The 12,696-nt window shown below is 41.0% G+C and overlaps 1 protein-coding gene across 2 annotated transcripts in view; it reads right to left on the minus strand.

The window, feature by feature from the left end:
- Positions 1-12,696, minus strand: part of LOC309627165 (bone morphogenetic protein 8B-like) — a 44,334-nt gene that overhangs the window by 23,659 nt on the left and 7,979 nt on the right. The gene's annotated exons all lie outside the window — the stretch shown is intronic.

Genomic DNA, 12,696 nt, shown 5'->3' on the forward strand with positions numbered 1-12,696 from the left:
TTTCTGACCACAGCGCTATGAGATTAGAAATCAATTACAGGGAAAAAAACGTAAAAAAGACAAACACATGGACGCTAAACAATACGTTACTAAATAACCAAGAGATCACTGAAGAAATCAAAGAGGAAATCAAAAAATACCTAGAGACAAATGACAATGAAAACATGACGATCCAAAACTTATGGGATGCAGCAAAAGCAGTTCTAAGAGGGAAGTTTATAGCTACACAAGCCTACCTAAAGAAACAAGAAAAATCTCAAGTAAACAATCTAACCTTACACCTAAAGGAACTAGAGAAAGAAGAACTAACAAAACTCAAAGTTAGCAGAAGGAAAGAAATCATAAAGATCAGAGTAGAAATAAATGAAATAGAAACAAAGAAAACAATAGCAAAGATCAATAAAACTAAAAGCTGGTTCTTTGAGAAGATAAACAAAATTGATAAGCCATTAGCCAGACTCATCAAGAAAAAGAGGGAGAGGACTCAAATCAATAAAATTAGAAATGAAAAAGGAGAAGTTACAACAGACACCACAGAAATACAAAGCATCCTAAGAGACTACTACAAGCAACTCTATGCCAATAAAATGGACAACCTGAAGGAAATGGACAAATTCTTAGCAAGGTATAACCTTCCAAGACTGAACCAGGAAGAAACAGAAAATATGAACAGACCAATCACAAGTAATGAAATTGAAACTGTGATTAAAAATCTTCCAACAAACAAAAGTCCAGGACCAGATGGCTTCACAGGTGAATTCTATCAAACATTTAGAGAAGAGCTAACACCCATCCTTCTCAAACTCTTCCAAAAAATTGCAGAAGAAGGAACACTCCCAAACTCATTCTATGAGGCCACCATCACCCTGATACCAAAACCAGACAAAGATACTACAAAAAAAGAAAATTACAGACCAATATCGCTGATGAATATAGATGCAAAAATCCTCAACAAAATACTAGCAAACAGAATCCAACAACACATTAAAAGGATCATACACCACGATCAAGTGGGATTTATCCCAGGGATGCAAGGATTCTTCAATATACGCAAATCAATCAATGTGATATACCATATTAACAAATTGAAGAATAAAAACCATATGATCATCTCAATAGATGCAGAAAAAGCTTTTGACAAAATTCAATACCCATTTATGATAAAAATTCTCCAGAAAGTGGGCATAGAGGGAACCTACCTCAACATAATAAAGGCCATATACAACAAACCCACAGCAAACATCATTCTCAATGGTGAAAAACGGAAAGCATTTCCTCTAAGATCAGGAACGATACAAGGATGTCCACTCTCACCACTATTATTCAACATAGTTTTAGAAGTCCTAGCCACGGCAATCAGAGAAGAAAAAGAAATAAAAGGAATCCAAATTGGAAAAGAAGAAGTAAAACTGTCCCTGTTTGCAGATGACATGATACTATACATAGAGAATCCTAAAGATGCCACCAGAAACCTACTAGAGCTAATCAATGAATTTGGTGAAGTTGCAGGATACAAAATGAATGCACAGAAATCTCTTGCATTCCTATACACTAATGATGAAAAATCTGAAAGAGAAATTAAGGAAATACTCCCATTTACCATTGCAAAAAAAGAATAAAATACCTAGGAATAAACCTACCTAGGGAGACAAAAGACCTGTATGCAGAAAACTATAAGACACTGATGAAAGAAATTAAAGATGATACCAACAGGTGGAGAGATATACCATGTTCTTGGATTGGAAGAATCAATATTGTGAAAATGACTATACTACCCAAAGCAATCTACAGATTCAATGCAATCCCTATCAAATTACCAATGGCATTTTTTACAGAACTAGAACAAATCATCTTAAAATTTGTATGGAGACACAAAAGACCCTGAATAGCCAAAGCAGTCTTGAGGGAAAAAAACGGAGCTGGAGGAATCAGACTCCCTGACTTCAGACTATACTACAAAGCTACAATAATCAGGACAATATGGTACTGGCACAAAAACAGAAACATAGATCAATGGAACAAGATAGAAAGCCCAGAGATAAACCCACGCACCTATGGTCAACTAATCTATGACAAAGGAGGCAAAGATATACAATGGAGAAAAGACAGTCTCTTCAATAAGTGGTGCTGGGAAAACTGGACAGCTACATGTAAAAGAATGAAATTAGAACACTCCCTAACACCATACACAAAAATAAACTCAAAATGGATTCGCGACCTAAATGTAAGACCGGACACTATAAAACTCTTAGAGGAAAACGTAGGAAGAACACTCTTTGACATAAATCACAGCAAGATCTTTTTTGATCCACCTCCTAGAGTAATGGTAATAAAAACAAAAATAAACAAATAGGACCTAATGAAACTTAAAAGCTTTTGCACAGCAAAGGAAACCATAAACAAGATGAAAAGACAACCCTCAGAATGGGAGAAAATATTTGCCAATGAATCAATGGACAAAGAATTTATCTCCAAAATATATAAACAGCTCATTCAGCTCAATATTAAAGAAACAAACAACCCAATCCAAAAATGGGAAGAAGACCTAAATAGACATTTCTCCAAAGAAGACATACAGATGGCCAAGAAGCACATGAAAAGATGCTCAACATCACTAATTATTAGAGAAATGCAAATCAAAACTACAATGAGGTATCACCTCATACCAGTTAGAATGGGCATCATCAGAAAATCTACAAACAACAAATGCTGGAGATGGTGTGGAGAAAAGGGAAGCCTCCTGCACTGTTGGTGGGAATGTAAATTGATACAGCCACTATGGAGAACAATATGGAGGTTCCTTAAAAAACTAAAAATAGAATTACCATATGATCCAGCAATCCCACTACTGGGCATATACCCAGAGAAAACCGTAATTCAAAAAGACAAATGGGGGCTTCCCTGGTGGCACAGTCGTTGAGAATCTGCCTGCTAACGCAGGGACACGGGTTCGAGCCCTGGTCTGGGAAGATCCCACATGCCACGGAGCAACTAGGCCCATGAGCCACAGCTACTGAGCCTGCGCGACTGGAGCCTGTGCTCTGCAACAAGAGATGCCATGATAGTGAGAGGCCTGCGCACTGCAATGAAGAGTGGCCTCCGCTTGCCGCAACTAGAGAAAGCCCTCGCACAGAAACAAAGACCCAACACAGCCAAAACTAAATAAATAAATTAATTAAAAAAAAAAAAAGACACATGCACCCCAATGTTCATAGCAGCACTATTTACAATAGCCAGGTCATGGAAGCAACCTAAATGCCCATCGACAGACAATGGATAAAGAAGATGTGGTACATATATACAATGGAATATTACTCAGCCATAAAAAGGAACGAAATTGAGTCATTTGTTGAGATGTGGATGGATCTAGAGACTGTCACACAGAGTGAAGTAAGTCAGAAAGAGAAAAACAAATATCGTATATTAACGCATGTATGTGGAACCTAGAAAAATGGTACAGATGAACTGGTTTGCAGGGCAGAAGTTGAGACACAGATGTAGAGAACAAACGTATGGACACCAAGGGGGGAAAACTGCGGTGGGGTGGGGATGGTGGTGTGCTTAATTGGGCGATTGGGATTGACATGTATACACTGATGTGTATAAAATTGATGACTGATTAAAAAAAAAAAAAGAGTATGAGGCCAGAGCAGCATTACTAATGCAGTCAACGAAGCACCAAGAGAACACAATGCCCGTCTGGGATCATTTCCGTTCTTTAAAATCTACCCCAGGTGTCTGCCATTTTCCACCTACAAATTCAAAATAAAAGAATACAAAGCTAAAAACAAAAAAAAAGGACAGGGATCATGGGATAGGAGGGATGGCCATTCCTTAGGAGGTGGGAGGGGTTTTGACCTCTAATTTCCTAATTTAATTGACATATCAAAGTAATAACATCCTGCCAGCACCATCGGGAGTTTCATGTGTGAGACTCAAAAGCCATGGAAGAGAAAAGAGAGACATTCAGTTTTCTTCCTCTAAATAAAAGTATGAAATGAAAGATTATATAAAATAAAAATATATCAATGCATCTGAAAGGCATTTGGACGGCTTCAAAGTGCCTCCTTTCCACCTGCCTGACCTTTGTGAAGACACTTGATCCTCTGGGCCTCGGAATCCACATCTGCAAAATGTTTGATACAGAGATGAAATTGAAATGAAAGTGTAAAAAGCCCTGTCTGCAACTGCGGCCGCACTTGGTGTGGTCCAGCAAATGTTTCTAACCTATTATTCAGGAGCATTTCCTTTTCGGTGCACATTCATGCCCAACCTCCACCTTCCCCTATAACCAAGGTCTGGAATCTCCCAAAGATGCCCAGGCCTGGAGAGGCAGCCCTTCAGCAATGCCAGTGGCGCCATCCACTGTGTTCCAGCTCGGGCACAAAGCAAAAACTGACCCCTTCTTTATGAAAGTGCTGAAGATTCCAAAACATCAGAGCTCAAAGGACAGATCACTGCATACAGTCTCCTCCCACTTTTATGCACACGTGGAGACAGATCCCAGGAGTCCTGGCTCCCGTCTGGGTTCCTTTTCACTGCAGTGGCCCTCCACCGTCCAAGGCTACAAAACAGCATAAGCCCTCCACCTTGGAGTTGGCCTGTCCCTGCTTCCTGCCCCGCTGCTACTGTGGGATGCTCTGTAGAGGGAATTTAGGGGAAAGGCCAAGGTCTGCACAATGTGATTTCTTGGGTTTTCCTGGTAAAATTGGCTGCGGGTTGTGGAATTGGGAAGTTCATTCCCGGGTCCCCTGGCAGATTAAGACAGGCTGGGGGGTGCAGGGAAAGGGGTGCTCCTTGTCTGGCCTATGTTCTGGATCCTGGCCATCTGAGATAAGTCCTGCCAGGAATTCTCTCTCCGTGGTCGTCCTGGGGGGACTGCTGATGTTTGAAGCAAGAGGATAGTAAATTATTCCCCCCCTTTGCAGAATCTGGGGTAGGAATTCCTAATCTGGCGGGGGTGGGGGGGGTCCTATAAGTTCACCTTTGGGCACATGGGAGAAGATTCCTGACTCAGCTGCCTTCTCATGCTCTGGAGGTCTTCTAGAACACTCACTTTTCCCTTCATGTTTCCCTGGCACATCTAGGAATTCTAATTAATTTGTGTATGCAACACATTTGAAAGCAAGTCAGTATTTAGGCACTGGGGAAACTGTGGCCCTGTGCCTGTGAAGTTTATGTGCAGGGGGGAAGTCAGGTAGGAAAGAGTGAACAAACAAAGTCATTGTATGCGATGAGCTCTGTGAAGGACACCAAGAGAGAGGTGGGATTGCAGATAATGCAGGGAGGGCGTGTGGGGTTATTTTATGTTTCTAACTTTATTCTGTAGTAATTTTAGATTATTTAGATTCAGAGAAAAATTGTTGCAAGAATTGTTGCAAGAGACTTCCCATATACTCTTTACCCAGCTTTCGCTAATGATAACCATCTTAAATAACCAAAGCACAGCATAATGACCAAAACCAGGAAATTGATATTGGTACAATATTATTAAGTACACTACAGACTTTTCTAGAATTTTGCCGGTTTTCCAACTTATGTCCTTTTTCTGTTCCAGGATTCAATCCTGGATCCCACATTACATTTCATTGTTAGGTCTCCCTGATGTGCTCTGACCTGTAGCAAGTGCTAAGCCATTCCTTGTCTTTCATGTCCTTTCTTTTTTTTTTTTTTTTTTAAATTTATTTATTTATTTTTGGCTGTGTTGGGTCTTCGTTTCTGTGTGAGGGCTTTCTCTAGTTGTGGCAAGCAGGGGCCACTCTTCATCGCGGTGCGCGGGCCTCTCACTATCGCGGCCTCTCTTGTTGTGGAGCACAGGCTCCAGACGTGCAGGCTCAGTAGTTGTGGCTCACAGGCCCAGTTGCTCCGCGGCATGTGGGATCTTCCCAGACCAGGGCTCGAACCCGTGTCCCCTGCATTGGCAGGCAGATTCTCAACCACTGCGCCACCAGGGAAGCCCCATGCCCTTTCTTATGAAGAGCACTGGTCAGGTATTTTGTAGGCTGTCCCTCAATTTGGGTTTAGCTGATGTTTTCTCATTATTAAATTGAAGTTACAGATTTTGGAGAAATCCACCTTGGAATCTGTGTCCTCTTCTAAGCACATCAAATTGGATGATATAATGTCAATATGTACTATTACTAGTGATGTTAACTAATTCTTTGGTTAAGGTGGTATCTGCCAGGTATCTTCACTGTAATGTCATTATTTTTCTTTTGGAAATAATAAATATCTTTAGGGAGAGATATTGAGATTTGCACATATATTTCTCCTCAAACTTTTGCCCACTGATTTTAGCAATTATTACTGTAATATCTGCAATAGTGATTTTCTGTTTCCTTCTTTCCCTCTACTTTTATTAAATGGAATTCTTTTGAAAGGAAGACTTGCCCTTCTTTCCATAATTATTCTGTTATTTATTTATATCATTATGGGTTCACGGATATTTCATTTATTCTATGGGTTATAATCCAATAAAATTGTTGCTCAGATTGTTCTAGCTTTGCCCATTGGGAGCATCTTTGGGTTGGCCCCTTGTCCCTTTGACATGCCCCCCTCCCCATCCTTTTTTTGAGTATTTCCTAATTGTCTGGCACCACCAGATGCTCCAGGCCCATCTTGTGATTTCCCATTCCCCGCTGCTGACATCAGTCACTTCTCCAAGGAGTTCTGGTTCATTTCATTTACCATGTATAGAATGGGGATTTAAACACCAAGCTCTGAGCACACGGTGTGCTCATTAAAATAAAGTGTCATGCTTTTAGGCGCTCTCAGTGGACAGAGCTAGGAAATGTATCTGTGTATACTAACCCATGCATAAACACACATCTGTATTTATTTCTATTTTTCTGGATATATCTATTTTAAAAATTAGAGTTATACCTTTAGTTCCAGTTCAGTGTGGGGTTACTTTATTATTTTTTAAAATAAATTTATTTTATTTATTTATTTTTTGGCTGCATTGTGTCTTCCTTGCTGCACGTGGGCTTTCTCTAGTTACAGTGAGCGGGGGCTACTCTTCGTTGCAGGGTGCGTGGGCTTCTCATTGAGGTGGCTTCTCTTGTTGCGGGGCACAGGCTCTAGGTGCATGGGCTTCAGTAGTTGTGGCACGCGGTCTCAGTAGATGTGGCTCGTGGGCTTTAGACCGCAGGCTCGGTAGTTGTGGCGCACAGGCTTACCTGCTCCGTGGCATGTGGGATCTTCCCGGATCAGGGCTCAAACCCGTGTCCCCTGCATTGGCAGGTGGATTCCCAACCACTGCGCCACCAAGGAAGCCCCCAGTGTGGGGTTACTTTAGATGTGGTACTTTGGAAAAATATTTCCAGAAAGACACTCTAAGACCGGATCAAGCACTCGTGCATTGCTGGCAGGAACACAAAATGGCTTAATCCTTATGGAGGGGAATCTGGCAATATCTAGCAAAATTATACATGTTTTGACCCAAGCATCTCACTTCTAAGAAATTGTCCCAAAGACACACTCACAAAAATACAAAAAGATGTACATACAAGACTATTTGTTATGACCCAATTTTGTAACTTGTTACAGAAAAAGACTGGAAACAACCCAAATGTCTATCAACAGAAGATGGAATAAATGAACCACGGTACCTCTTCATGATGGGGTGCTAAACAGCTGTAAATTAGAACAAAGAGATCATCTATATTCTGCAATAAAGTGATCTCCAGGAGACAGTTTTTTTAAAGAGAACTAAGGTGAAAAGTACAGATAATATACCTTTTATCTAAGAACGGGTCAAAATACAAATATTATAAAAATGCATACACCTCATAGGTACGTATATATGTCATTGTATTTTTAAAATGGAGATAAACTACAAACTAATAAATTAATTAAGAAATAGTTGGAGTGGGTGAAATAGGTGAAGGGGATTAAGAGGTACAAATCTGCAGTTATTATAATAAATAAGTCATGGGGTGTAATATACAGCATAAAGAATATGGTCAATAATATTGTAATAACTTTGTATGGGGACAGGTGGTTACTAGACTTATAGTGATCATTTCATAATGTGTGCAAATGTCAAATCACTATGTAGTATACTTGAAACTAACATAATATTGTATGTCAACTATATTTCAACTTAAAAAATGTAGTTATCTTTTGCTGGAGGAAGAGAACAGAGACAGAGTGTAGGAGACAGGCATGGAAGCCAGGCGTCTCTGAATGTCCCTTGCTTTGTAAATTTTGTAAATATTTCACATAAGTATAAAACAAGAATAATTCAAAATACAAAAACAAAGAGTAATACCTAAGACTAAAATGCAAAATAAAGTAAATAAATGGTGGGTATATTGAGTTGGTGGCTTACCCACACAGTGAGGAATTATTTCAAGTCATTTTCAAACAGAGTAGTTTGACTGTATATCCCTAGTGGGATAGCTTAAGGACAAAATAAACTAAAAATAAATCTTAATTTTTCAGTAATCATATTGTTATGATGATGTTATTCTATACCTATTATACGTGTAGGATATAACATATTTATATATATAATATATATATGTAATATATATATATATACTTGTAGGATAAAGCAAACGACTATCATATTAATGTTGTTAGGACCAAATTATTCAGTGCAAAAGAAAATAGAAATATAAAATATACAAAAAAGAATTTAAGTAAGTCTATAATCCTAAGCTTGAATTGGAAATATTAGTTTGAGGGATAGATTGGGAGTTTGGGATTGACATATACACACTGCTATATTTAAAACAGATAACCAACAAGGACCTACTGTATGGCACAGGGAACTCTGCTCAATATTCTATAAAAATCTAAATGGGAAAAGAACTTGAAAAAGAATAGACATGTGTATGTATAACTGAATCACTTTGCTGTACACCTGACAATATTGTTAATCAACTATACTCCAATATAAAAAAAAAATTAAAAAAAAAGAAATATTTGGGGACTTCCCTCGTGGTCCAGTGGTTAAGAATCCGCCTTCAAATGCAGGGAACGCAGGTTTGATCCTTGGTTGGGGAACTAAGATCCCACATGCCACGGGGCAACTAAGTTCGCTCGCACAACTACTGAGCACGCGGGCCACAAACGAAGAGGAGCCCGCGCGCCACAGCGGAGGATCCCACGTGCCGCAATGAAGGTCCCACGTGGGGCAACTAAGACCCGACACAGCCAAAAATAAAATAAATAAATAAATAAATATTAAAAAAAAAAAAGAAATATTAGTTTGGGGAATTCCCTGGTGGTCCAGTGGTTAAGACTCCGCACTTCCATTGCAGGGGGTGTGGGTTTGATCCCTGATCAGGGAACTAAGATCCTGCATGCCGCCCGGCGGGGCCAAAAAATAATAATAAAAATTTTTTTAAAAGAGGAAATTTTGTTTGAACTCGTGATTTTTTTCTCTTAGAAAATACATATTCCCTAGCTCTGTCCACTGAAAAAGCCTAGAAATGGTGGCCAAGGAGGGACAGTGGGGAGCTCTAATGCCCCGAGTGTAGTCTTAAATGATCAACTCCACCACAAGGCACCAGGGCTCTTAGAGAAATGGCCCATTTCTGACCCAGGGCAGGAAATGCATAAGCACAGCCTGGAACATCTCATCGCAGAAGGCAAGGAAGCTCCCTGAACCTCCTAGGAGAGAGTTAAAAGTACTCTGAAGCTAACCTGAAGAGGCTTCATAATAGGCTTGGAAGGGACAATCTGAGCATCAGAGAGAACTGTAATAGATTGAAAAGTATCACATATATTAATATCCATTAGGTCAGCAGCAGCAGCATTGGTCATCTTTGGACAGAATTTCTCAAACTTGGCACTATTGACATTTTGGGGCAGATAATTCTTTGTCGTGGGTGATAATTCTTTGCTGTGGATGACTGTCCAGTGTATTGTAGAATATTTAGTAGCATCCCTGGCCTCTGCACACTGGATGCCGGTGGCACCACCTTCCCTTCCCCAGCTGTGACAACCAAAAATGTCTCCAGATATTCCCAAATGTCTCCTGGGAGATTGAGAACCACCACCTTTGCAGAATGCTAGGAATCAATTCACTATTCTAAACCCTGGTAAATGAGGGAAATAAATAGTCAAGTCTGGAGGAGGAAAAACCAGTCATGTGAAGAGGTGGTGGAAGAGCCTTCCAGGCAGATGGAACCACAAATGCAAAGGCCCTGAATCTTTGAGAAACATCCAGGAGGCCCACAGGGCTGGAATCTAGTGGTCCAGGGTCTAGGTGTCCAAGATGAGGCTGGAGTGACAAGCAAGGCCAGTTCATGTACAATAAATCCTACTTCTCAGCCTTTAAGAATTCATCACAGTGATTCAAAGAAGTTCTGTGACCTAGGAAGTATTTAATAAAGTTCACCTCTTGCTGATGTTATGACACTTCACGACCCTGTGAGGTGGGTTGGAAGCCACTTGTAGTTTCTTGAAGCCAACAGAGACTCTTGACAGCCAGCTCCATTGAGATACCTGAGTGGTGAGGCATGGGCCCAGCACTGGGGACACACGATGCCACTGCTGGTTCCACAGGTACCTTCTTTTCTACAAAGCTCCGCTTAGGGAAGCAGTCAGAGTGTTTACTTTCTTAACCCCTTATTGTGGCTCTTGGAAAATAAGCAGTCTCAGACCCTCGGCCTTCTCCTCCAGCCTCTGATAAAAAGGCCTCCAGATCCCACATTTGCAGGAAGAGCCTGCCGGGGGCACGAGGCAGCCTCCACCACCACGGCCACCGTCCATGTTCTGCCTTCCCATGTCTGAGGCCTGCACCCTCCACACAGGCTAGATCTCCAGATGTCACACCCTGTATCCGCCAGCCTGACACCAATAAAGGCTTGGGCTATTTTTGTGCCCTGGACCAAATTTAGAGTCACTGAGACAACCCAAATCTGTCTTGTTTCTGACTAAAATTTATCTTGTTTCAAAAGACACCCTCTTCTTCCAGTTCAGCATGCCTATTAAGAGAATGGAATCTGCTTCTCTGGCGGTCCAGTGGTTAAGATTACGTGCTTCCACTGGAGGGGGCTTGGGTTCGATCCCTGGTTGGGGAACTAAGATCCCGCATGCTGCACGGCACAGTCAAAAAAAAAAAAAAAAAGGAATCTTTTGACAGCCACCTATGGATTGGGAGAAAATATTTGCAAATGATGGGACCAATAAGGGCTTAATTTCCAAAATATATAAACAGCTCATGCAATTCAATAACACACACACAAAAAAACCAACAAACAACCCAATCAAAAAATGGGCAGAATACCTAAATAGACATTTCTCCAAAGAAGACATACAGAAGACATACATCCAATAGACACATGAGAAGATAATCATCATCACTAATTATTAGAGAAATACAAATCAAATCTACAATGCAGTACCACCTCACACTGGTCAGAATGGCCATCATTAAAAAGTCTACAAATAATAAATGCTGGAGAGGGTGTGGAGAAAAGGGAACCCTCCTGCACTGTTGGTGGGAATGTAAATTGGTGGAGCCACTGTGGAGAACAGTATGGAGGTTCCTCAAAAACTAAAAATAGGGCTTCCCTGGTGGCGCAGTGGTTAGGAATCTGCCTGCCAATGCAGGGGACACGGGCTCGAGCCCTGGTCTGGGAGGATCCCGCATGCTGCAGCGCAACTAAGCCCGTGCGCCACAACTACTGAAGCCCGCGCGCCTAGAGCCCGTGCTCCGCAACAGGAGGAGCCACCGCAGTGAGAAGCCCGTGCACCGCAATGAAGAGTAGCCCCTACTCGCTGCAACTAGAGGAAGCCGGCGCGCAGCAACAAAGACCCGGTGCAGCCAAAAATAAATAAATAATTTTAAAAACCCAAAAAAACAAAAAAACAAAAAAAAACTAAAAATAGAACTACCATATGATCCAGCAATTCTCTTCCTAGGCATATATACAGACAAAACTATAATCTGAAAAGATACATGCACCTCTATATTCACAGCAGCACTATTTACAATAGCCAAGACATGGAAACAACCTAAATGTCTATCAACAGATGAACGGATACAGAAGATAAGGTATACATATAAAAAAGAACAAAATAATGCCATTACAGCAACATGAATGGACCTAAACATTATCATACTAAGCGAAGTAAGTCAGAAAGAGAAAGACAAATACCATATCACTTATACGTGGACTCTAAAATATGACACAAATGAACTTATCTACGAAACAGACTCACAGACATAGAGAATAGATTTGTGGTTGCCAAGGGGGCGTGAGGGAGGGAAGGACTGGGAGTTTGGGATTAGCAGATGTAGACTATTATATATAGGATGGATAAACAGCAAGGTCCTACTGTATAGCACAGGGAACTATATTCAACATCCTGTGATAAACTATAATGGAAAAGAATATCAAAAAGAATATATATAACTGAATCACTTTGCTGTACAGCAGAAATTAACACAACATTGTAAATCAATTATACTTCAATAAAATTTTTAGAGAGACAGAATGGCATCTTCTGACCTGACAGTCCTTCCTGCCCTCAAACCCTTCCCCAGCCCCTCAGGGTCCATGGGAGGGTCTGACGCTTGGCTCTGCTGTCCAGCCACCACCCCTCACCCACACAGGCTGGCCCTGCCCATCCTCACAGCCTCCTGGGCCTTCTGGTGCAAACACCCTCCCCCTGGAGTCCCTACTCGAAGCCGCTCTCTCCGGGGTTGCCCCGTCCCACCAAGTATAAAGGCTACTT

The sequence above is a fragment of the Balaenoptera borealis genome, assembly GCF_965194805.1.
Source record: "Balaenoptera borealis genome assembly, chromosome: 1".
NCBI classification, from domain to species: Eukaryota; Metazoa; Chordata; class Mammalia; order Artiodactyla; family Balaenopteridae; genus Balaenoptera; species Balaenoptera borealis.